The 24907-nt window shown below is 45.6% G+C and overlaps 1 protein-coding gene and 1 long non-coding RNA gene across 13 annotated transcripts in view; one reads left to right on the forward strand and one right to left on the reverse strand.

The window, feature by feature from the left end:
* GRID1 (glutamate ionotropic receptor delta type subunit 1) overlaps positions 1–24907 on the forward strand; it is a 982837-nt gene that overhangs the window by 465448 nt on the left and 492482 nt on the right. The gene's annotated exons all lie outside the window — the stretch shown is intronic.
* Positions 17969–24580, reverse strand: LOC143842681 (uncharacterized). Its single transcript, XR_013233280.1, has 3 exons — positions 24495–24580; positions 22565–22649; positions 17969–18318 (listed from the first exon to the last, which is right to left on the reverse strand). It is a non-coding gene; the product is annotated as an uncharacterized LOC143842681 (long non-coding RNA).

A 24907-nucleotide genomic window follows, 5' to 3' on the forward strand; every position in this document is an offset into this window, starting at 1 on the left:
AGTTGGGGTCTCAGATCCCAGCCTGACACTCTAGCCTCAGGGCCACCAACCCCTCAGTGACAAACTACTGGTAGGTAGCTTCCTGGCTCTCCAACAGTAACCCATGGTGCCACTTCCCTGATGAATAGCCACTGGACCCCAGCCAGCTCTTGAGAAGTCATCCACATCATCATTTAAACTGGACATCCTGGGGATTGAACCTGGGACCTTTTGCATGCCAAGCACGCAGAGCCACAGCCCCTCCCTGGGATGCAGATGGGAAGGAGACCCCGTCAATCAGCACCGAACAGCTAATGGAGCCAGGGTATGCGTGTCATATGCGGATGCTGCTAATCGTTCCGCCTGCGTTGCTGATACAGTGCGGAGCACAAGGGACAGCTTTAAAGGCTTGTAAGTTGTAGTGGGGGGAAATTTACGAGGCTTAAGCACCTTCCAAGTCTTGGCAAGTGAGTCTCAGTCTATGAGCAGCCGTAAAGTCGGGTTTGCAGAATGACTCTTCCTCCTTCAAGGTGAAATGGCGCTTCTCTTTCAAAGGGCTTTTACACACACCCTGCTTTTAAATGGGAGATAAAAAATTAAATACGGCGTTAGGACAGCTGAAAGATGGCAGCTGAACAGAGGGTGATTAGAAGGCATGCCATTATGTATCCGTGCTCCCGCTCAAGGACTCACCCCTTCCGAAGGGTTTGACTGCACGTCCCTCTATTAACAGAGAAACAACTGAAGCAGCATTTTACCTGTTTCAATAATAAGGAGAAAAAAAACCCACATTACTCTCTTTCACTCTTCTCTTCTCAGCACTTTTGATAACCTTTGGAAAACAGAAAAGGTTTATTTCCCCCTCCTCACTCTAATGTTCACTGTTTCATGTCATTATGAGGGCAGTTGACAAAAGTTGTAGATCCTTGCAGAGAAATAATGACTGTAATAAAGGGGGATTGTAGATAGCGCGGCGACTCCTTCCCTCTCCGTAGGGCATTGGGAAATAATTGGAAACTTGTTTCTGCTCCCCTCCTTGCATTAAGAGCACAATAATTATGAAATCTTCAAGGAGTATAATTTCTTTCGTTTCGCAGTACTTTGCTGCTGATAAAGCAGCTGTATCAGGAACAGGGGGGTTAGGCAGCTTCAAGTTTAAAAAAATACAACATACCCCCATACTCACACTGTTTCTCTTGAAATTTCGGCCTGCAATATTGATGGTTGTCCACTCCAGAACCTTGGCCGCATTCATCCTTCATGAGAACCGCTATCTACGCTCCCGACGTTGAGATTTGGACCAGTGGTGCATAATTAGTTAATATTTTATATCCCTCCTTCCACGAAGGACGGAAATGTAACCTCTGCAAAGGAAGAGAGCTGGGATTCGATCGGTTTCCAGACCTTTGAGTCGGACGGACAGGAGGAGAAGGTGAAGGAGGGCGTGAGCTTACAACGTTCCTTTTATGAGCAGGGTCATTTGGCTTCAGCTGTTTCTTCTAGAGCAAAGATTTTGCTGTCGACCTTTCTTGGAACCTGAGGAAATAATCTTTGAACTACCTGTTTCACTTGGCCATGACAGACATACTTGTAGGGTTGCCAACACCAGGATGGGAAATTCCTGGGGAATTTGGGGGTTAGGGTTCACAGGTTCAGTTTGGTTCAGAGAGCCAGCTTGGTGTAGTGGTTAGGAGTGCGGACTTCTAATCTGGCATGCCGGGTTCGATTCTGTGCTCCCCCACATGCAGCCAGCTGGGTGACCTTGGGCTTGATATAGCACTGATAAAGCTTTCTTGACCGAGCAGTGATATCAGGGCTCGCTCAGCCTCACCCACCCCACAGGGTGTCTGTTGTGCGGAGAGGAAAGGGAAGGTGACTGTAAGCCGCTTTGTGCCTCCTTCAGGTAGGGAAAAGCGGCATATAAGAACCAACTCTTCTTCTTCTTCAGCAGATTTAATGTCGTTAACTCCCCCACCCCAAGCTGTCATTTCTTCCAAGATAACTGATCTAGGGTTCTGAAGACCCCACATGGAGGGTGGCAACTATATGTACTCGCCCAGGGGAGGCCAGACTATGGTTCTACAGATGTTCATGGACTACAGTTCCCATGGACATATGCTGGCAGGGGCTCATGGGATTTGTACTCCATGGACATCTGGAGAGCCACAGTTTGGCCACCTCTGTACTAGCCTAACTTGATCACATCAGAGCTTGGAACCTAAGCAGGGTTAGCTGTGGTTACTACTTGGACAGGAGCACCCCAAGAAAGACTGGAGTTGATACACAGAGGATGGCAATGGCAAAACCACCTGAGGGGGTCACCAGAAGAAGAAGGAGAGTTGGTTTATATACCTCACTTTTTCCTACCAAAGGGAGTCTCAAAGAGACTTATAGTTGTCCACCCTTCCTCTCCCCACAGCAGACACCCTATGAGCTAGGTGGAGTTGAGAGAGCTCTGGCAGGACTGCTCTGTGAGAATAGCTCTAATACGACTATGACTAGCTCAAGGTCACCCAGCTGGATGCACGTGAAGGAGGATGCATGAAAAATCAAACCCGGTTCTCCAGATTAGTGCCTGCTGCTTTGAACCACTACATCAAGTCAGTTGCAACTCAGTATTTTGCTTTACGTGAAAGAGAGTAGGAGAAAATCTTGTGCTATGATTTGGGCCTGGCACACTCACAATCTTTTTAGAAATTGCCTGACATGCATTCTTAACAAAGCTGTACATTTTTGAGACACAATGGTGTTCTGTCTGCCAGGGTCAGATGGAGGCTGCAGGCAGCAGACTAGGGAATTTTGTGACCCAGAAACCCTGTTGGTGGAAGTGAGTGCTCAAGCTCTGTTTGAAGTGTAGTGGGCAGAAGACGCTGCTCCCTTGACCCGGCAAGTTGAAAAAGACAGATCTCAGAGATTGCATTGGCCAGTCCAGTGGCCTCACACTGCTTGCCGATAGCAGGGAGCTGTTTCGCCCCCTGCCTTTTCTTTTCTGGGCTTGAGGACTGATAATCTGCTGGTAAGTGGGGTGTCCTGGCTGGAGCCCAGAAAGCTCTTCGCTCAGGCTCCAGACTCCTCAATGCTCAGATGAATCTAATACTTCCAGTGGATGTTCAGATGCCAAGGCCAAGTGCTGGATGGGAAAGAGAAATGTCCCAGTGCACATAAAGCTGCCTTACACAGAATCAGACCGCCAGTCCTCCCAGGAAAAAAAACACAGTGACCAGGGTGAAGACTAGGCACTGGCCAGAACACATGGAGACATGAAGCTGCCTTAGACTGAGTCAGACCCCTGGTCCATCAAGGTCAATACTGTTTATTCAGACTGTCCGTAGCTCTCAGGGTCTCAGGTGGAGCTCTTCCACATCATGTTCCACTTGGCTCTTTACCTGGAGAAGCCCGGGATGGAACCCAGACCTTCTGCATGCCAAGTATAAAGCAGTCCCTTTGGTCATGCTTCTAGTCTTCGTAGTGGGCAAATGGGGCTGGTGCTTGTGAGCATGCAAGCTAGGTGGCTGTAGAACAAAGTTTGATTCCAGTAGCACCTTTAAGACCAAGAAAGGGTATTCCAGGAATCAGCTTTCATGTGCATGCACACTTTGTGGGATTATGAATAACTGTAGGGACCACAGAACGAAGCCTGAGTCCAGTGACACCTTTAAGACCAAGAAGGTTTTATTTAAGGTGTGCTTTTCATAGAATCATAGAGTTGGATGGTACATCCTGGGTCATCTAGTCGAACCCCCTGCACTATGCAGGACACTCACAACCCTATCGCTCATCCACTGTCACCTGCCACCCCCTTAATCCTTCACAGAATCCAGCCTCAGTTTAAAAATCTCCAAAGATGGAGAACCCACCTTCTCCTGAGGAAGCCTGTTCCACTGAGAAACTGTTCTGACTGTCAAGAACTTCTTCCTGATGTTTAGACAGAATGTATTTTGAATTAATTTCATCCCATTGGTTCTTGTCCATCCCTGCGGGGCAAGAGAGAACATACACTGCAGGTTTATATCTGAAGGGTGCATGAACACGAAAGCTTTTATCTTGAACACAACACTGTTGGTCTTCAAGGTTACACTGGACTCAGATTTTGTTTTGATACTTCAGACCAGCATGGCTATACCACAGAATCTGTGTGTCTCTAGGTCACAGATCACCAGAATTACAGTGCAATTCTGAAATATGTACATTCAGAAGTAAATCCCATTTGTTTACTCCCTAGCAAGCATTCTTAGGACTGCAGCCCCCAAGCAATATCTTCTACCCAAGGCATAGTTTTGATACCTTTCCTTTAATTATCTGAGTGCACTGGTGGCTTTTGAGTGCTCTTTCAGATGGACAGATCCCGCCGAGATGCTCGGTGAGGTTCAGGCTAACCCTTCACGGATGACGGCAGCGGCTCTGATGGGGCCTCAGCCGGCATGTCAGAGTGCGTTTGCCGTGTCTTCTCAGGAGCCCAATGCTTTTGATAGACGTGACAGCCCAAGAAGTCTACTCTGCCAACTCATCATTAATGATTCAGCATTACTTTGAGAGAGTCCCCAAAAGCGGGGGCGCAGACACGTCTCCACCCAGGAAAATAGAAGTTTGCTGATCATCACGCAGACGTGAAATTTCAGTTCATCACACACATTAGGAGCCTATATCTGTTGCCCAGAGGTCTCCTGTTTGGCTTGTTTTTCTCTCCTGTTTCCACCCTGGCCCAGAGGCAGCTCCTGTTCTGGAAGCCACAGGCATGGAAGAAATGGGCACCGTAAAAGAGAGACCTAGGTTATGTTCTTGCCAGTGCAGTGTTGCCAACTTGGGAGGGGCTGCATGAAATAATGCTTATATGTACCCCCTCTTTCTACTGCTCTACTAGACAATCCCATGCCAGTGAACAGACCAGGAGGACAGAGGGACTCAGGCAAAGTAGGGGCCTGGAATATTTGGGAGGCCTTTTCAGCTGTGCAGAATATACTGTTCTCTTTATTATTACTATTCATTTTTAATTATAATTTTGATCCTGCCCCTCCCTGCAAGTGGGCACAGGGCTATTCACAATAATAGAAAACAGAATTAAAACCAATACCCCACCCCCTTAAAAACCCTCTGCCAGGCTAACCAGACTGGGATGGTCTAAAATAAGGGGTGAGAGAGCCAAGGAGAAGGCCTGTATAGCTTTCATACAGCCACAGTCTTATACATAAGAGTGTCATTCTCAGGCCCTATGGAACATTGACATGGGAATTGTAGTCCATGGACATCTGGAGAGCCACCATTTGGCCACCTCTGCCCTATACCTGTTTCTGCACTGCCTCCTTTACTGAGTCACCCTGGCCGATCACATAGCAGACAAGGTGACTTCCCAATGCCCCACTAATCAGACTTGGCCATGTAGTATTACCCCTGCCCTGACTTGGCTAAGCAGGGTGATTATCTTGGTGGGCAACTACCAAGGAAGTCAAAGGCTGCCACACAGAGGCAGGCAATGGCAAGCCAACACTGTTTGTCTCTTGCCTTGAAAACCCTACATCAAGGGTGGCCAAGTTGTGGCTCTCCAAATGTCTAAAGACTACAATGACCACGAGCCCCTTCCAGTACAGTTTGACCACCCCTGCTCTACAGGGTCACCCTGAGGTGGCCCCTTCCTCCACCATCAAAACAACGAAGACAGAATTGCCCTCAGTGGGAAGGATGGTGGGAGGTACCCTGTCCCTACTCCCTCTGTGTCATATCTCACTGCTAAGGGTCATGGTTCTGCCTTCACAATGCAGCATCGGGAAAATAAGAAATAGAATCTAGTGGGCCATTCATGGCAAGGATGTGTCCCTTCTCTTTCTGCTCTGTGCTGTAAGGGTGATCTCGTCATACTGTCAGTCAGACAACATGTCCCTACTTGACAGACACAGCAGGGTGCATGTTCCCACACTGTCAAAGCGAGAACGCAGTGCTCCTTCTCTTCGTGTGCTGTGCTGTGGAGAAGCAGTGGGTAAGCACTTCCAGCCATAGCCCCAGTCTCCCGGAGAGGTGATTGAATATGTGTCTGTTTAGAAGGGTGTGCAAGGTTGCATGGTATGACCTCACCTTCACATTAAACCCCTCCCTTTTGCTTCCTGCTGTTATTACCATTACACAGGGCCTATCACTATCATGGGGGGGGGGAGAAGAAGAAGAAGAAGAAGAAGAAGAAGAAGAAGAAGAAGAAGAAGAAGAAGAAGAAGAAGAAGAAGAAGAAGAAGAAGAAGAGTTGGTTTTTATACTCTGCTTCTCACTGACCAAAGGAGCCTCCAAACAGCTTACAATCTGCCTTCCCTTCCTCTCCCTGCAACAAAAGACCCAGTGGGAGAGGTGGGGCTGAAAGGGCCCTGGTGACACTGCTCTGTGACAAGCCTGAGGTCACCCAGATGGTGATATGTGGAGGAGTGGGGGATCAAACCCGGCTTGCCAGATTAGAAGCTGCCAGTCTTAACCATGACACCAAACGAGGGCCTGGATGTAGTCTCAGAAGGACCACAATTGTAACCCTGTTTTGGTATTTCTGTCCTGTTTTTTATTGTCAGGCTCTAAAATTGATTGTGAAACTAATGCTCGGGGTGTGCATATGTCTCTGTGTGGCTATACACACCTTGGAAGATGCCATGCGATAGTTGCAAACAGGGTTACAGACTAGACAACATCTGACTGGGCTGTTATGTAATTTGTCCCCATCAGCTCTTGGAAACCACGCTGCTGATATGTGGATTCTGTGATGTCAGGTTTAGTTTGCTGCTTTATTGCTCAGATCACGGCTCTGCTGGCTTTAAAATCCCAGGTCTTGCAGTAGGCAAGAATGAGCAAAACAGTTGTCGATCAGCACGCTGCACACTCTGCAGCAAAGTCTAGCAGTCTTTTTGCCTGCGGGTTTTCTTAGAGCTGAAGGAACATCAGCCATTTTCGAACAGCAGTTGGGTTTTGCCGTGCCTTCTTGGGGAGAAAAAACAGAGCCGTTCATCGTAGCTGATGTTCGTGTTCACTTTCCAGGGCCTTGCCTTCTTCATTTCCTGAGTTGTCTTAAAGAAAGGGCCCAAATCACACAGGGAGCAGGAAGGAAAGCGGCTCCTACATCCTTCCAAAAAGGTGTTGGGATATGTAAGATTTGCAGTGTGCATAACTGAGCAGAATATCAAGGGTGTCCTGCAGGGGACTTTGGGGAAAATGTACCGTATTTGCCGAAGTATAAGATGACTGGGCATATAAGATGACCCCCTCCTCAACATTTCCACTCAAAATATAGAGTTTGTTACATTACATTACAGTACATGTCATTGTCACCATTGTACGGCCGCAGCGCGACCGCAGCGCCTCCGGCCCACCCCTGCATCTCCCTGTGACAGGCACTAGTGTGCAAGTGCGCATGTGTGAGCTCTGCGTGGACAAGGGACGGGCTGGAGCGCCGCTGCTTCCCGCTGAGCAGAATGGGCCGGTCTAGCACCCATATCTCGCTGCTGATGCTTGCCACAGCCACGCTGATGACCCGCTGCGGCCATGCTGGATACCGCACGATACTGGATGGAATGTAGAATGAGGTGGGCGGGCATTGGGAGGCCACTATGGGCAGCTATGTCTACCCCAACTGAAGTGCACCCGGCGTATAGGACGACCCCCCCCCACTTGGAGGCATGTTTTTCAGCGGGGAAAAGTAGTCTTATACACCAGCAAATACTGTATATTTAGCATAGATATGATAGGAACTTCCTGACAATTTTCAAGTTGGCTCAATGGGAAGCTTCCTGCCTTTTGAGTATACTTCCTCCCTGCTTGCCTCCAGAACAGTTGTTGAGCAGACAGAAGAATGACTGCAGACAACAGTTAGACTGTCTCTCTCTCTCTCACACACACATATTTCATACAAAGTTGTTTCTTTTCTGAATAAGCAGCGTAGTGCTTCACACACTCTGCACATTCAGACTCTGCCAACGAACGGCACCCTTAGGCATGTGATAAAATTGGGTTTATTGGTTACATAGAACCAGGGGATGGGTTGCTGGACTGGGAGACCTGGATTAAAAATACTTGCTTAGGTTGTATCAACAGAGGCATCACATCCAAATCACAAGATGTTATAGTCCCCCTGTATACTGCTTGGGTCAGTCCCCAACTAGAGTACTGTGTGCAGTTCTGGAGGCCTCACTTCAAAAAGGACATGGACAAAATTGAGGGGGTTCAGAGGAGAGCATTGAGAATGATCCAGAGCCTGGGGACCAAGCCGTATGAGGAAAGGCTCAGGGACTTGTGAGTGTTCAGGCTGGATAAGAGGAGGGTGAAAGGGGACATGATGGCTCTTATGAAGACTTTGAAAGGTTGTCACTTAGAGGAGGGTAGGGAAAGGTTCCTGTTGTCAGCAGAGGACAGAACCCGCAGTCATGGGTTTAAACTACAAGTAGAATGATATCGGCTTGATATCTGGAAAAAAAAGATTCACAGTCAGAGTAGTTCAGCAGTGGAATCGGCTGCTTAAGGAGGTAGTGAGCTCCCCCTCATTGGCAGTCTTCAGGCAGTGGCTGGACAAATACTTCTTCTGGATGCTTGAGGCTGATCCTGCATTGAGCAGCGGGTTGGACTGGATGGCCTGAATCACCCTTTCCAACTGTAGGATTCTGTGATTCTCCAGCCACCATGAGGAGCTGGCCACATATAATGTTGGCCACAGGCATATGTGTAAAAAAAAAAAACAAAATTAAGCAAAGCATGTAAATATATGTACTAGTGCATGTACTAGAAGGAGGGTTTGTGGGGGGTAGCAGAGCTTTTATGCAATCAAATTCCATATAAACTTTTCCTCTGTCCTGCATGAGCTTTTTTCTAAGTATATTTCTAATTCTCAGATGCTCCCGATCTCCCACAAGCTGTGACTGTGTCCCCCTGCCAACTGAAGCAGTGTTGTAGGTGCAAAGTCTGCATTCCCACTTCGGTGTTAAGATGCTGAAGGTTTATCTTATGAAGGGTTTCTGTAAGAAGAGTTGGTTTTTATATCCCATTTTTTACTACCTGAAGGAGTTTCAAAGTAGCTTGCAACTGCCTACCCTTCCTGTTCCCACAACAGACACCGTATGCACTAGGTGGGGGCTGAGTGAGAGAACTGTGAATCACCCAAGGTCACCCAGTTGACTCCATGTGGAGGAGGAGTGGGGAATCAAAACCAGTTCTCCAGATTAGAGGCTGCTGTTTTTAACCACACTGGGGAGGGGTTGGGGCTCAGTGGGAGAGCTTCTACTTTACAAGCTTGAAGTGGTCAGGTTCCTTCTCTGGCATCCAAGATTCAATCCCAGGCATCTCCAGTTAAAACGTCCAGGCAGTAGGTGATGGGAACGACCTCTGCCCGAGACCCTGAAGAGCCATTGCCAGGTATGATTAGAGGGTACGGACTTTGGTGGAAGAACAGTCTGATTCTGTATAAGGCAGCTTCCTGTGTCTTCTGCTATACAGCATCTTGCTTCAGGGAGGCACCAAATGAACTGATGTGCATTCCAGGGAAATGCAAGGATATATTCTCAGTAAAATTGGACAAACATATTCTTTAATTTTATGAAGAAGCTATGCATTTGGCTAAATTTTGAATCTCTTGGTTGCTCCCAGTGCCCGGGAGGCATGCCTGGCCTTGACCAGGGCCAGGGCCTTTCTGTCCTGGCCCCAACCTAGTGGAATGAGCTCCCGGAAGAGCTGAGGGCCCCGACAGAGCTATTACAGTTCCGCAGTGCCTGCAAGATGGAGCTCTTCCACCAGACATTTGGTTGAGGCCAGGCCAGGAAGATCCCTGTATAGGCCCTCTGTGCCGAACCTCTGGGCAGGAGTACCTCCTTGGGGCAATGGCTGGGGCAGGGGTAGGGGTTTGTTGCTGGGTATGGATGGGGAGGGGAAGGATGTAAATGGGTTCTGCTGCCAGTATTTGTATTCGTATTGCAATTTTAATTGTATTTTGTTGGGTTTTATGACTGCATGTAAACCACCACGAGCCAGCAGGGCCCGGGAGTGGCGGTTAACAAAAGCCAATATAAATAAATAAATATAAATAAGTCCATGCGGATTATGTAAGAAGGCAGAAATGCACCGTCTGAGACTGCTTATACCATTTTTATGTCTGCCTGTATCCATTCCCTTTACTGGAACTGCTTCAGAGTTACCTTGATGTAAACATGAAAGACATTCATTCTGCTGGATGGGAATGAGCCTGACATGGCGAATAGCGTTCAGAGCAGCGTAGGCGCTCTGTATTACTTACTAGGTATGCTAATGCTGCTATAAATATCCCTTGCATAGGTAGACGCTGGAACAGTGAATCCACAGGCATTTGCATTATCGGAATAGCTGGGGCGGTTGTTCTAAGCGCTTAATGCAATGAGTCCACGGATGTGCGGAGTTCCACAGCACTGTCATTCCAACTTGACTTTCCCTGAATCAGGTTTCGGCGACTCTGAACTAGTTTGCAAATGCAGCACTCTTAAACGCAGTTCATCTCCCTACATTTTGGGCACGGGTATATATACTGTGTGTGTGTGTATGGGGGGGGGGGTCAGCATGATTGCACACCACTCTAGTGACGTAGAAGCTATTCCCTCACATTGGGATTCCACATTGCTGCAGTTTGTGTGTGAATATCAAAACAGGGAGGGGGGGAGCAATGGCATTGTCATGGGGAGGACAGGTCTAAGATTTTTGCTCAGCAAGGCCTCCCTCCATTGGCTACAGCCGGAAATGAATAATCTCCATCCTGGTTCATCTCCACTTCCACTTCTCCCCAGTGCATTCTGGGAATCTTAGATCCCAGAATGGCTTGGGATTAATGATGAAGGGGAAAGGCCCTAATTGTCATGTTCTGTCACAATTCTCCCAGTCAGGAAAATTCCTGGTTAGAAACACAGTAGTCTATTGAGGAGACAACAAACGGCTATGTAGGATGCTTTGTTGCTAAAGCTAAAGACGTACCAAAGTTGGAAAAGATATAGAGCCAGGCCTCCACTCCCACCCCTGCACCATATAGAGCCAGGCACACCGCCAATCACACCCCCGCAAACATGACACTAATATCCAGAGTCTAGCATTACCTAATCACTGCCAACTGGATCACCGCCAACTGTGTGGCTGTTTCTCTCACTTAACTGTGAGGCAGGACACCGGTTGGTGGGATGACCCATGGAATTAGTTGGAATAAACCATGCTCATGTGGGTCCTGTGGCCCCACGCAGGGGCCAGAGGCATGCAGTCATCCCATTGTGGAGAAACTCCCATAGTGCTGTATGTGAATGGAGCCTGGTCTCCAGGGTGCTGAAGGAATGACTCATCTGTTTGACAGTCTGTTTTATACCGTGTCAGCAGTGGCAGTTTGTATTGACATAACTGGGGATCTGAAGCCACCCTGCATGTATCTGTCAAAGCACCAGAGCACTCTGTGGGAAAAGTTCCAAGAGTTAAATTATTTGACCAAGGGAACCCAGCATGGACCCCCCCCCCTCCATGAAGCCAGAGATGGCCTGCTTCCACAATCTGTCCTTTGAATTGTCTACACAGTTGCAGTCTCAGGTCTGTCTTGTGAGCTTTATTTGGTATAGCTGCAAATTTCTGCTTGGCCTGGCCTTTGAATGCATCATTCCAAAACCCCAGCTGGGTGAATCTCTCTGTTGCCTGTTAACTCTCTTGACCAGCAAGTCAGTGCTTCCCTGTGGTCCTTCACTTTCCCCCAGTCTTCAAAACCATTTGGCTTGGAGTTGCTAAAGATTCCAGTAGGAACCTTCTCTGAATGCACAGCTTGCTTCACAAAGCACTCACCTGAGTATATACAATCTCTGCACAGATAAAATCCCTGTGAAGTGCCAGAAGTCTCGAAATAAGGATTTGGGCAGTCAGTCCCAGATGCTTTCTCCCCCAAGCCATTGGGACTTGCTAGAAAAGGACCTTTCTGCCACACTCGTCAGCAGTGCCAGTGGGGAACGGGGACACTTTCTATGAGAGGGGGAGGAGGGATGTGCTGTGATGACATCACCCAGAAGTGACATCAGCACACCAGAGACACCAGGGGGTGATTCTGCAGCTTTTGGGCAAAACTCTATGGGAAAATTTGCTTCTGACCATAGAGTTTTGCCCCCAAACCAGAGCATACACACACCCTAATGATTTTCATGTACCAACATCACTTCCAGGTAATGTCAGCACATTGTGTTAAAATGGTATGTTCTTTCAGTTTGGGATGTTATTTTTTTTTGGGGGGGTAAGGTATATCTGGAAAGCTGAGGGGCCCCTGCCCAGACCAGGGGTCCTGGCAGCCCTAGCTGCTATGCTTCATCCATATTCTGCAAATCTGGCTTGGCTGCAGTTCATTAACTTTGAAAAGCAGAGAAGATTTTCACATTATCGTTCTAAATCAGATGTTATAATAATAAAAATAATAACAATAATATCTATTTTTCTAACCTGCCTTTCCTGTGAGACTTAGGGGGGGGGGGGTAACACCAAATAATAAAATACAATCTGTTAAAAGCCCATATTAATTTAAATTGATTTAAACAATGGTCCTCTTTTTCCCCATATGTGTGCCTGATTAGAATTGAATTCCTGAGAGGATTTTGTTCATAGATGCATGGATCTTCTGTCTGTATTCCTGCAGATATTTCCCCAGCCAATTTGTAGCTATAGGAGTGCATTATGTGTTATTCTGATTCTGAGAAAGGCAGTAAGGGGTTGGGGGCTTCATACAGCAAATTGTTTTCTGTCAATGAGCTCTCTCTGAAGTCCTATGGACATTTCAAACACTGCTATTTTTTCCACTGTGCTAGATCTCTATAGCACTTTCGTGGAATCAATGGAGTCCAGGTATCTCAATGATGCCACTAGAACACTGAAGTGCTATATCGGTTTAGCACTACAGCACTCAATTTAGGATTTTAAAAGAAACCAACCAACAAAAGCATGAAGAAGATCGCATGGTGAACAAGGGCGGAGAAAAGGTGGCATTGTGGGAAGTGCTGTAGACATTTCAAACAGAACACCACAGCCCATCAGAAGCACAATGAATAGGCAGAAAATGGCAGAAAGCAGCTTCCCTCCAACGGTGCTTTGCTAACTTGACACAAGCAGGCTTATATGAACAGGTTAAAAACAAAAATCCAGTAGCAGCCAGTTACTAAAACCAAATACCAAGGCAGTTTGGAAAGAGCCAGAGTTGTTCTCTGCTCACCTGCTGCCACTTACTGTCTGGGCTACCTGCTGGCAGGATTCTCACCCCCTTATGGACCTTTATGGACTTCCTTCCTGGATTGCTTGCGTGGAACAAGCTGCTTGCTCGCCCCCAAGATTACATATCTGCACAAACAGAAGCGGAAGCCTAGAGGGAATACACATCTTCCATGGAGTTATTTTATTTCTTTAGATGATTGATTGCTTGACTCTCCTGAATCTGCTTCAGGTGACTATAAATTTAGCCATTAAAATGCTGCCCACACACTGTGGGGTTTTGCAAATCAGTTATGGTTTCTGAGCTCCAAAGAGACAAGCAGTCTTTATTCTTGTAACTGTGATAGCTTATTGATGGAGTTCAACACTGTTTTTTTTCTTCTTCGTGGGACTGAGCTACTTTAAAATTCCCCATGGTTCAGAGAAAGGAACAAGCCATGGTCCCAACTGTGGTGAAATTGGGCATCACCACATCAAATATACCATGCTAGTGAAGGATAGAGGATTTTGCCCTTCTGCTGTGTGAAGAATAGGGTTAGTTAGTGTTGATGTCCCAGCACCAGAATTCAGCGTACAATGACACTGATCCAGCACTTCTGTCACTTTGCTACCTGACATGTATTCAGGTAAACCACAAACCAAAGTCCTAGGAACTATTGGGTTCAGAAGAAGAAGAAGAAGAAGAGTTGGTTCTTATATGCCGCTTTTCCCTACCCGAAGGAGGCTCAAAGTGGCTTACAGTCGCCTTCCCATTCCTCTCCCCACAACAGACACCCTGTGGGGTGGGTGAGGCTGAGAGAGCCCTGATATCACTGCCCAGTCAGAACAGTTTTATCAGTGCCGTGGTGAGCCCAAGGTCACCCAGCTGGTTGCATGTGGAGGAGCGCAGAATCAAACCTGGCATACCAGATTAGAAGTCCGCACTTCTAACTACTACACCAAACTTATGTTTTCCGGTTTGAACCCTTCCTCCTTCTTCTTGCTTGATTCTCAACACACAAGCACATACTGTAGCCTGTTCCAAGGAAATAGAGATGGTCCTTCATGATGCTGTCTCTTATTTTGCATGTTTTGGTTTTAGCAAATAGCTCTGGCCACTTTTTGGCCATTAGGTGTAAAAATGTAGTTTTTGCTTTGTTCTGGATGTCTTTTGAAGATAAAAGCCTTTCTGCTGTGGGAAGAGCAAATGGCGGGTAGATGATGTTGATGGGGGCAGGGGGGTGTCTATATGTATCCTGGAACTGATCAAACCAGACCTTCTTAACAATAGACTTTCTCCTATGAAGTTTCCAGATGTATCCCTTGGACATGACAACCAGCTCTAAACTTTTTATAAAGAATGTCTCAGTTGCCTTGTCTCCCACGAGATAGCAGCCTTGGTTTGTAACAACTTCTTTCTTTTTAAAAAATCTTGATTGCTGTGCTCGGATGGGTTAACAAAAATATTGGGATAGTCAGCTGCTTCATTTCCTCTCATCTTAAAAAAAAAAAAGCTAATGTCTCCATAATAATTCCCCAGTTAACTGAGCACAGCTGTGAACAAGTCATCCAGGAGTCCACAGCTTGACCCTACTCTGATGGACAGAGCTGAGGACAGCCAGGATCTTATAAAAGGGAAGGCATCACACTTGGCCAGGGAGGAGAAAGGAATAGACTGAGTTCAGATCATGGAACAAGCAAATGGAGTGGCAGTCTGAGGAATGCAGAGGATCTGGGTGTTTGAACCCCTTCTCTTTCCCAATTCTGAGACTGGTGGGCGAGTTGCACTCTTCAGCAGTTGGACAGAGGATGGCAGGGAAACCATCTTAGGGGTGGGGAAGCCTCACAAAGTTGACCCATCTGCTCTTTCTCATCCTTAACAAACACAGGACTTTGCAGTCTTGTAAAGGCATAGATCCTGTCTGTGGTACTTGGTGCTACTTTACTAGGCAGAGAGGCTCTGAATGCCTGGTCCTTCTATGAAAATCTTTCTCATTGTGATATTAGCCATTGGACTGATCCTTGTCCGCTCCCCTTTAACTTTCTTGCACGCAGAAGATGCCCAAGTTGAAAATAGCAAGCTGGCACATACTGCAGATGTCAAAAGCCTTGCTTAGTCAGTTTGGCAGCCAGCTGTGTACAATGTGTATATTCTGAAGGATATGGGTCTTACTGTCTCATCAACAGGACAGGGACAACCTATTATGCAAAAAAACCTTTGTCCCACTGCACACATTTTAATATCCCCCCGCCCATTTGATGGCATCTTGTTTATAGATCGTAGCATGACGAGTGTATATCCATGGGTGACCTTTGTAGCAACCACCAGGGAAGATTAACGTTGGTAAGGGAACGCATGGGCAATTATTCTTGTTGTCATTAATTATTTTACACCAGAAGATGTACGGAGCGGGGTGGGCTCTTAGATGTATGTAACAAAGGACTGGCTGTTATAGCCTCGGGCTGAGCATTTTATAATTATCCAGACAATTCAAATGCCTCTGCCTTCTTTGTTACCTCTTGTGGGCAATGAAGCAAGATGAAAGGGATGGTTCCAAAAAGTAAGGTTTTTAGGGAAAGTTCTGCTCTACTGCAGGTGTGAGGTGCATTTGGGCTATTTTAAGGGATTAATTTAGTATATGCTTGACAGATCTCTGGATTACTTTTGGCATTTCCCCCTCCCCTCTCTGTCTCTGCTGATTATATGTAAACTGAAATGAAATCCTCCCACTTTCATTGTGCCACAACATTTGTTCCAAAAGCTATAATGCGTACTGATGGGCTACATGTAAGTTTCCCCAGTGGTACAATTAGCAGCTTCCGGGGGGCAGTTTCAGGTCAGGAAAAAAAGGGTGTGTGTGTGTGGTTTTGTGTGTATGTGTCTGTGGGGGGGGGGGGCAAGCTGAAATCGAGTTTCTCAAGGCTCCACAGGCGTGATTCAAATTGTCCCCCTTGTGCCCGAGAATTGTATGTTTCATTAGGAATTCCCAATGCATGTCCGTTTGAGAGTGGGCCTGGGAATGAACCTGCAAACAATATATCAGTACCGATGGTCAAACTGTTTTAGTTTGATAGATATACCCTTATCTGATGGATTCAAGTGGGTAGCCATGTTGGTCTGAAGTAGCACAACAAGAGTAGAGTCCAGTGGCATCTTTAAGACCAACAAAGATTTATTCAAGGTGTGAGCTTTCAAGTGTATGTAGCCTGAGGAAGAGTGCATGCACTCAAAAGCTCACATCTTGAATCAATCTTTGCTGGTGATAAAGGTGCTATTAGACTCTATTTTTGTTGCCTCATCTAATAGGGTAGAGAAAGGGATAAGTACAGTCCAAGATTCCCCAGGTCTATTATGATTCTGTACATACCTCTGTACCCAGTTTGTGGTGTTCGGACTTTTCTGTGCCGCAAAGCCTCTAAGGTGGCCCTCTCCTTTAAGAAGGAGGAAATAAATGACGACTTCTTTAAATGCCTATAAAATTAACCACCAGGTGAATGTTCTGGAGGCCAGGCACCACAACCAAGTTGCAAGATGAAGAACACAATTGTCAGGGCATGGGAGACATGTTGGAATAGGTGGTCTGCCAGGTATGAGTATCCCAGAACTTTTAGGTATATAAAGGTAATCACTAGCACCTTGAAAATAGAAAAAAAGCCATCCTCACCCTTGCTGACATCTGCCTACCCAGGGGCAAGGAGGAATCAAGCCCAACAATCAGGTGCTTAGCAGAGTTCACTAATTAAAGTTGGACCCCATCAAGAGTCAGGAACTGAATGCTGATCCAAACCTTCCCAGCCAGACAGTTTCCATCTTCGATGGACTTAACTTCAACTAGCTCTGCTTCAACCAACAAACCTTGTCCTCAAGGCAAGGAGCCAGATCCACGAGTGTGGAGTCTGGCTGCTTCTCCCATTCAGGTAACCTAAAATATGCAACATGGCATCCTTATGGGAAGAGCCTCTTGTGGCACAGAGTGGTAAGGCAGCAGACTTGCAGTCTGAAGCTGTCTGCCCATGAGGCTGGGAGTTCAATCCCAGCAGCCGGCTCAAGGTTGACTCAGCCTTCCATCCTTCCGAGGTCGGTAAAATGAGTACCCAGCTTACTTGCTGGGGGGTAAACGGTAATGACTGGGGAAGGCACTGGCAAACCACCCCGTATTGAGTCTGCCATGAAAACGCTGGAGGGCGTCACCCCAAGGGTCAGACATGACCCAGTGCTTACACAGGGGATACCTTTAACTTTTATCCTTATGGGATGAGCCTCGTTTTTGTAAAGAGCAAGCTATAAAGTGGTACAGGTTTAGGGGATGTGGGGAGAAAAAGGCTTCTGGTGCTGTATTTTCTGTGGGGGAAAAATTTACCCCCATATGTATATATGGTCTCTGTTTATCCAGGGTTGTGTCAGGGTTGTTGTGCTGCAGATCAGTTGGCGCAGATGAATTGAACTTGGTGTACGAAACATGGGCAAACTGCAGTGCATGTTCATAGTCCATGCTTCTACATAGTGTATTTGTCTTCTTTTGGTAACATTATTTAAGAAGAGCTTTTTTTTTTAATACTCTGCTTTTCACTACCTGAAAGTCCAAAGCGACTTACAAACGTGTTTCCCTTCCTATTCCCATAACAGACATCATATTAGGTAGGTGGAGATGAGAGAGCTCTGAGAAACATGCTCTGCAAGAACAGCTCTAAGAGAACTGTAACCCGCCCAAGGTTACCCAGCTGGCTGCATGTGGAGGAATGGGAAATCAAACCCAGGTTAGATGCCACTGCTCTTAACCATGGCACCATGCTGGTTGGAAAAAAATTCCAGACAAATTTTCCCATTCAATTTTATTTGACTTATGTATTTTGGGATTTCTATTTTGCTTTGTCTTCGTTCTTTCTCAGAAAACCCTCATTGCTGGAAACATATTGCCATGATATGTAATCTCACATGTTTTAGTCTATCAGTAGTTGTGGGTGGTGGGAAGCCATGTGGTCTTATGAATACCTAGCTTCTTCCAAAGTAAACTAATCTCTTTGATGGACAGCTGAGTCCTTGTACAGCTACATTATTCTAAATCAACAAAATTTGCTAACAAGCAGAGAGTTTTTCATGGCGAAAGCGTTAAAATATCCATAGTATTTGCTTGGCTGAATGGTGATTTCTTTAATCCTTAAAAAAATAAACCCCTGAAAAGAAAAAAAAAAAGACATGGAGAATCAGTGAGGAGCATATATGCTCTGACCTTTGTGCCACGTTGTGTTATTTAGTTTTATTTTCAGTGCGGAAATGGTCTTCCAGTTCTGTTTTAAAAACTGAACATTAATATGTTTGTAATTTCTAGTTGCACCTAGAATAGTGCTGAACTATCCCTTCTTTTGTTACATGAAAATAAGATATTTGGAAAAAAGAAAGAAAATGATTTGGCTGTTTAGAGCAACAAATCCACTGCTTGCAGTGGTAAGACCTGCCATGTTAAAGATGAATTAGAAATTTCAGTAACTACCTCTTTGTGGATGCTTCTTTTCAAAGGGATCTGAATGGAGACAACTGGTTAGATTTCTCCTTTTCTTTCCTTTGATCATCAGAAGATTTGCCTCATCTATCAGCTGAAAGTAACGTAACCCCTCTCTGTATGATGGTGAAACTAGCTGAGATGTTTTGAGATCCATAAATGGCAGTAAAGTTGCCCTGAACCAAGAGGGCTGGTCAGAGTAGACAGAAAGGGCAGAAGACGTAGACCTGTGTTGTTGCTTAAGACCAAACATTGGGCGTTTTCTTTTTGGTCACTGTTGAATTTTAAGAAGCTCTTTGACAGCCGCAAAGTTCTTTGCCAGCCACAAAATAGGGCAGATTGCATTCTGTCACGGAAGATATGTCACCATGGAGAGAAGTGAGAATACCGTTGGCACAGCTATGATAAGAGGACCGTAATAAATTACAGGAATCATCCCTGAATGGTGTCAAGGTTTATGATCTACTGTGTGACTTTTCTGTGGTCAGTTCTTGAAAATCTCTTTTGGAATCTGAAGCATTGTTAAAAACATCAGCGCTCGCCCAACCAAAATAACATTCTAATTCTTCATAGGTGACACTGTAGTTATCGTTGGTATAAGTGCAAGTCATTTTTTTCTGGAGGAGAAAGGATGGATGTCTCTTCTCCGATCTATTGTGAACGTTAGTCAAAGGCCTCAGAGGGTCAATGTTGGATAATAATCCAATAATAATACTGGGTCTACATGGGCCAGTTTACAGTATCCTAGAAGGGGCTATGAAAACAGAGTCAACCCCAACCTGTAGATACTCCAAGGCCAACCTCAAAGCTGAGCATTCATGTATTACTAGGGGGAGGGGAAGCAGCTATTTATTTCTTTCCCCTTCCCCACTAATTCTTCACTTGTTCCCAATTTGCATCTGAAATGGGGCGGGGGGGGGGGGACTTAGATTTTCAGTTTAATATTTCTTCCGACAATGAGAAGTATTTTCTGGTTATGTATGCATGCAAGTTGCTACTACGTCTTTTTGTATACCAACAGTCCCGTTACCACCAAACTACTCTAAATTAATTTTCCTTGTTGCTATACAGGCAAGCCCTATTAGGCCATCGATACAAGAAAGCCTTGCGAATTGTTGCAATTCACAGGTGCAGCTTCTTGGCAGATGGATAATCTAGTTATGCATGTACAGCAACACACTCCTTCCTGCTAGCCATTAATATGCAGATGTTCCTTGCCTTTGAGAATCTTGATCAGACATTCCTTCATAATGGGTCTGAGGAGTGCACGTCAACAGGGGATGCCCCTTGCAAAAGCGAATCATTGAACTCGTTACAGTTGGAACATGAGCGTGATGCGTCAGGTTGATGGCTAGGGCACCTAGCAGTAGAATACCCATTTCCAGTTATCCTTGGTTAGGCGACGTCTGTGAGACTGATTGCTCTTTCCCTCCACTTCCTGGCAGTAAACGCCCTCTCCACACTTTAGTCCCATCAGCACCGACATTTTATGGGCTCATAAGTCAGTTTTGTTTTCTCAGAACTCAGAGCCAACTTCAAAACATGGTTTTGCGTCATGGTCAGATGAGAATCTTGAAAGTATTTGCTTGTTTATCATTAGACATATATTGCCCCTCCTGGGCAGCTGACTTGGGGCTGTTCACAACAATGGAAAATACAATTTAAGAACAAACACCCCCAGATAAGGACAAACACCCTCAACCAACCCTCCTTCCCCCTCTCCTACCATGCAATGGCTGGAAATGCAACCTCCCACCATGGGTGGGGTGGTTCAGGGGGGGAGACCAATCGATGTTCTGCCACCCAGCCTCAACCAAATGCCTGGTGGAAGAGCTCCATCTTGCAGGCCCTGCAGAACTGTGAGAGCTAAGTCAGGGCCCTCAACCATTCCAGGAGCTCATTCCACCAGGTTGGGGCCAGGTCTGAAAAGGCCCTGGCCCTGGTTGAGGCCAGGCAGACCTGTCTTGGGCTTGGGCTTGGGCTTGGGACCACTAGCCTGTTTAGATTTGCAGAGTATAATGCCCTGCTAGGGTCATAAGGATATAGACATTCCTTCAGGTACTCCGGACCCAGACCACGGATATTACCTTCAGTTCAGATTGCTGACTGCATATTCTTACCCAAGAAGAGACTGGGACTTCAAAGTTGAGGAGAGTGAGTGAATGTGTAATCTGATCATGTTTTTCAAGCAGCCATAAAGATGGAACAAATATTCTATTGTATGCGCGAAAAGCTTACACCCAAGAAGTATCAAAAGCCTGCTGTTTTGTTTCCTTCCATCGCATTCTAGCTTTTCAGAGTGTCTGGAATCGTGGTTGAATTTCTGTTGCATTATGGAGCTTCACCAGAAGTTCCTTCCAGTGTTTTACTCTGGGGGGATAGTAAAGGCAAGAACTATCTGGTGTGCTGGGTGTTATCAGCAGAGCCTTCTGTCCCTCCATTGGAATTACCACATGGCGTGCACTGAATGGAAAGTCTAAGCTACTGGCATGTCTACACAGCACTCTAAAATCGGAATGCCATGTAAAAACTTTTGTTTTCAGTCCCCCCCTACTGTAAACCTCCATAATGCAACAATACAGCAAAGACAGTCAGTGCCAAAATCTCTCACTAAATTAAAAATATCCATTTTTCCCCTGAATTCCAGAGCAGCTATAATGCAATAGTGCTATGAAATATAGTCAAGAATAAATACCAGTGTAGAATAAAGCATTATCAGGGAATACAAGTATTAGGAAGGGGCAAAAACTGTGGAAATGCAGCTAAACCAAATCAAACCAGAATGTTTATTTGTGAACTGAACTGATTTGTGATCCTGCAGACCCCGTTGGAAGGGATTGTAGCCCCTTTTAAGGGGGATTGCAGAAAGCCCCCCAAACAGCTGAGTGATGGGGAACACTTTGATCCCTGCCGCTCCACTGTTTCGGTTTGTCTTGTGAGGGGATTTGAAGGGATTCAGAGTCTATATATTAGGGGGAAATGACTGGGCATTAGGGGGGAAATGTACAGAGCAGAGTAAAGATACATATCTGTTTTGTGATGGATGCTAGTGTGAATTTTGCTGTCTTGTTCCATCTTTCTCAAAAGACAGTAAAAAATGCAGTGTAATCCTACACAGAGTTACAACATTTTAAGTTAGAACACTTTAAGTTACAGCAAAGGTAGTCAAACTGTAGCCCTGTAGCAAACACTGGCAGGGGCTCATGGGAATTGTAGTCCACAGACATCTGGAGGGCCGCAGTTTGACTACCCCTGAGTTAGAGGGTATAACTCAGTTTAAGATGGCACTATTAATTACTTGCTAGCTGCAGCCTAGTCTATTGTTGTTGCTGAGGTTATATATCCTTTATAAAAACATGGCCATGGTGGGGATTGGATGTTGGTTGGTTAAGTCGACCTGAACCACCACTTCCCAAGGGACCTTCTCTTGAGCCACCTCCTACGGCACCCACTACAATTCCGCCCAACCCACTGGGCTATCAGGATGCGTTAATTTAATGTTCTCCATATTTTTCTACTGTTCTGTGTTGCTTGTTGTTATCACTGTATTATTGTTAAACTGAATTCTCTATTGTTTCTGTTTTATGTGAACTGCCCTGAGCCTTTGGGGAGGGGGGTTTATAAAATAAACAAATAAATAAATATACTCCTGGAGTTTGAGGGGAAGAAAGCCCAGGTGAAATATAATTCATAAACACTCTCAGGTGCATTCTGCATATGCCCACATGTGCCATTGTAAAGCTCTTTAGCAGATACATGAATCTAGTACAATTCTGAATACTGTCCCTTTGAACTTGATATATGGCTGATATATGGATGTCTGGGTATATGAATTTGATATTGTAGGGAAGGTAGAAAAGTACTTCTGCAGTGGTAAGAATATTGTTCCTACAAGTTTGAGGATAAATCAGAAATCTTACTACTTCTGCTCAGGTTCTTTTTTTCCAAATGGATCAGAACGGAGACAACTGGAAAAGATTTCTTCTTTTTCTCCAGCGAGACCACCTAAATATGAAGGAAGGTTGATAATTTGCATTATCTGTCAGCTGAAAATAATGTAGCCTCTTTTTGTATGGTAGTCAAGCTAACTGAGATATTGGGAGTTCTTTAAATGGTAAAGAGCCAGTGTGGTGTAGTGGTTAAGGATGACGGCTTCTAATCTGGTGAGCTGGTTTGGATTCCCCACTCCTCCACATGCAGCCAGCTGGGTGACCTTGGGCTTGTCGCAGCCCTGATAGTGCTGTTCTCACAGAACAGTAATGTCAGCGCTCTCTCGGCCCCACCCTCTCTCACAGGTCAGCTGCTTTGAGATTCCTTCTGGTAGAGAAAAGCACAGTATAAAATCCAACACTACTTCTTCTAAAAATGCCTTGAACCAAGAGGAAAGATGAGATATAAATGGTTATATATAGAGACGGAGAGATAGAAATATATATTTTTAAAAGAATGGGGATGAATTGCTGCAAGAGGCCTCAGTTTGGATCAAAGCCACGGGGGAGATGGGACTATTCTTCTCTCTGCTGTCTTCCTGACTTCATTGTCCCTCTCCCCAAGTACAACAAATTATGGTAATATTTTAGTCTAATAAGGAAATTAAAAACAGGACCAAAGGCTATGGTACACAATCAGACAAAATATATTTTATTTTGGTGTAGTGGTTAGGAGTGCGGACTTCTAATCTGGCATGCTGGGTTCGATTCTGCACTCCCCCACATGCAGCCAGCTGGGTGACCTTGGGCTAGTCACAGCCCTGATAAAACTGTTCTGACTGAGCAGTGATATCAGGGCTCTTTCAGCCTCACCTACCCCACAGGGTGTCTGTTATGGGGAGAGGAATGGGAAGGCGACTGTAAGCCGCTTTGAGCCTCCTTCAGGTAGAGAAAAGCGGCATATAAGAACCAACTGTCCCTAAAAAAGTGGATGAGTCAGTGTCTAAGCCATGGTATGATTCTCCCAAGTCATTTAGGGATTGATATGCTCGACACATTGAACTGTCCGCAAAAGGCTATATCAAACCCATATAGATTACAGCATAGTTACAGAGCCTGCCTTTAGCTTTTTCTTTTTCTTCCACTGTTCCAGTCACACATGTGAACAATGACAAACTCTCCCTAAATTGAAAGCTTGTGGTTTGTAACTGTCAGCTGCCTCAAGCAGGACTCGAAAGAGGCAGCACAGACTATTCAAGACAAACAAACAAAAATTAAGTGACCAACACTGCAGAATGACGTTTCAAAGCATTCAGTATACATGTCATGCTACGTTACAGTGCACCAAAAAGAAAGGGAACACACAATGTGTTGTGTGGTGGTCTAGAAACAACTCTAGGTTTCTGTGAACAGCCATACACTTGGGAATGTGTAAACTTTGAATGAACAGAAGTATGTATCCGGCCACAATTTATTACTGACAGGGATTATCCAACCTTCCCCCCAAATTTGGATCGCCACTGATATCACTAGGCATCACTAGAGCCCACTTCTCCTGTCCTTCTACAGGACTGCTCTTTATTCACAGTGGAAATGGTAAATGACCCATCTATGGATTGGCTGATTCCCACATCTTACTTCCACACCCACTTCCCTGAAGGGGCATCTCACCACTTGTAGGGAGCATCGAAGCCTGGAAAAAAAACATTTCAGGGGTTCCTCCACAGTCAAAAGGTTGAAGAGGGGGTTACCAGTTGTGTGGACTTGTCCCGAAACAGAGCTGCTGGTAATATGAAAACTTATTTAAATACAAATATTTAATAGATTTAGATTAGCTTGTTTTGGGTGGGGGGACTGCTAGGAACTCCAGTTTCTATAGTCTAAACTCCTAGAAAAGGGTGGCTCAGAAGATCTCGCTTACCTGCTAGACAGTTTTTCAAAGAGGAGTTAACTTCCTTTGATGAAAAAGGCAGGTGAGCAGTTTACTTATGTTGACAGCGGTCACTAGGCAACAGGATGCTGCCCAAGGGGATGACTTCATAAAGCCCTGGGCCAATCAGAGATATGACACAAAGTGGGTGGGGCCAGAACCAGTTTTTTTCACAACATCTCCATGAGGATTGGAAAAGATTTATTCCTCATTTGTGTGCTTGTGGACTCTCTCATCTAAAAGGAGCCACAACTTGGGAGAGTAGAGAGAGAAGGTTAATTGGGGAAATGCTAGGGTTATCAGATCAACCCTGACCACTGATGGGGAATAGAGTGGACAAGGGTTGCCAGATCCAGGTTGGGAACTCCTGAGATTTTGGGGTGTAAACTGAAGAGGATAAAAAC

The sequence above is a fragment of the Paroedura picta genome, chromosome 8, assembly GCF_049243985.1.
Source record: "Paroedura picta isolate Pp20150507F chromosome 8, Ppicta_v3.0, whole genome shotgun sequence".
NCBI lineage: Eukaryota > Metazoa > Chordata > Lepidosauria > Squamata > Gekkonidae > Paroedura > Paroedura picta.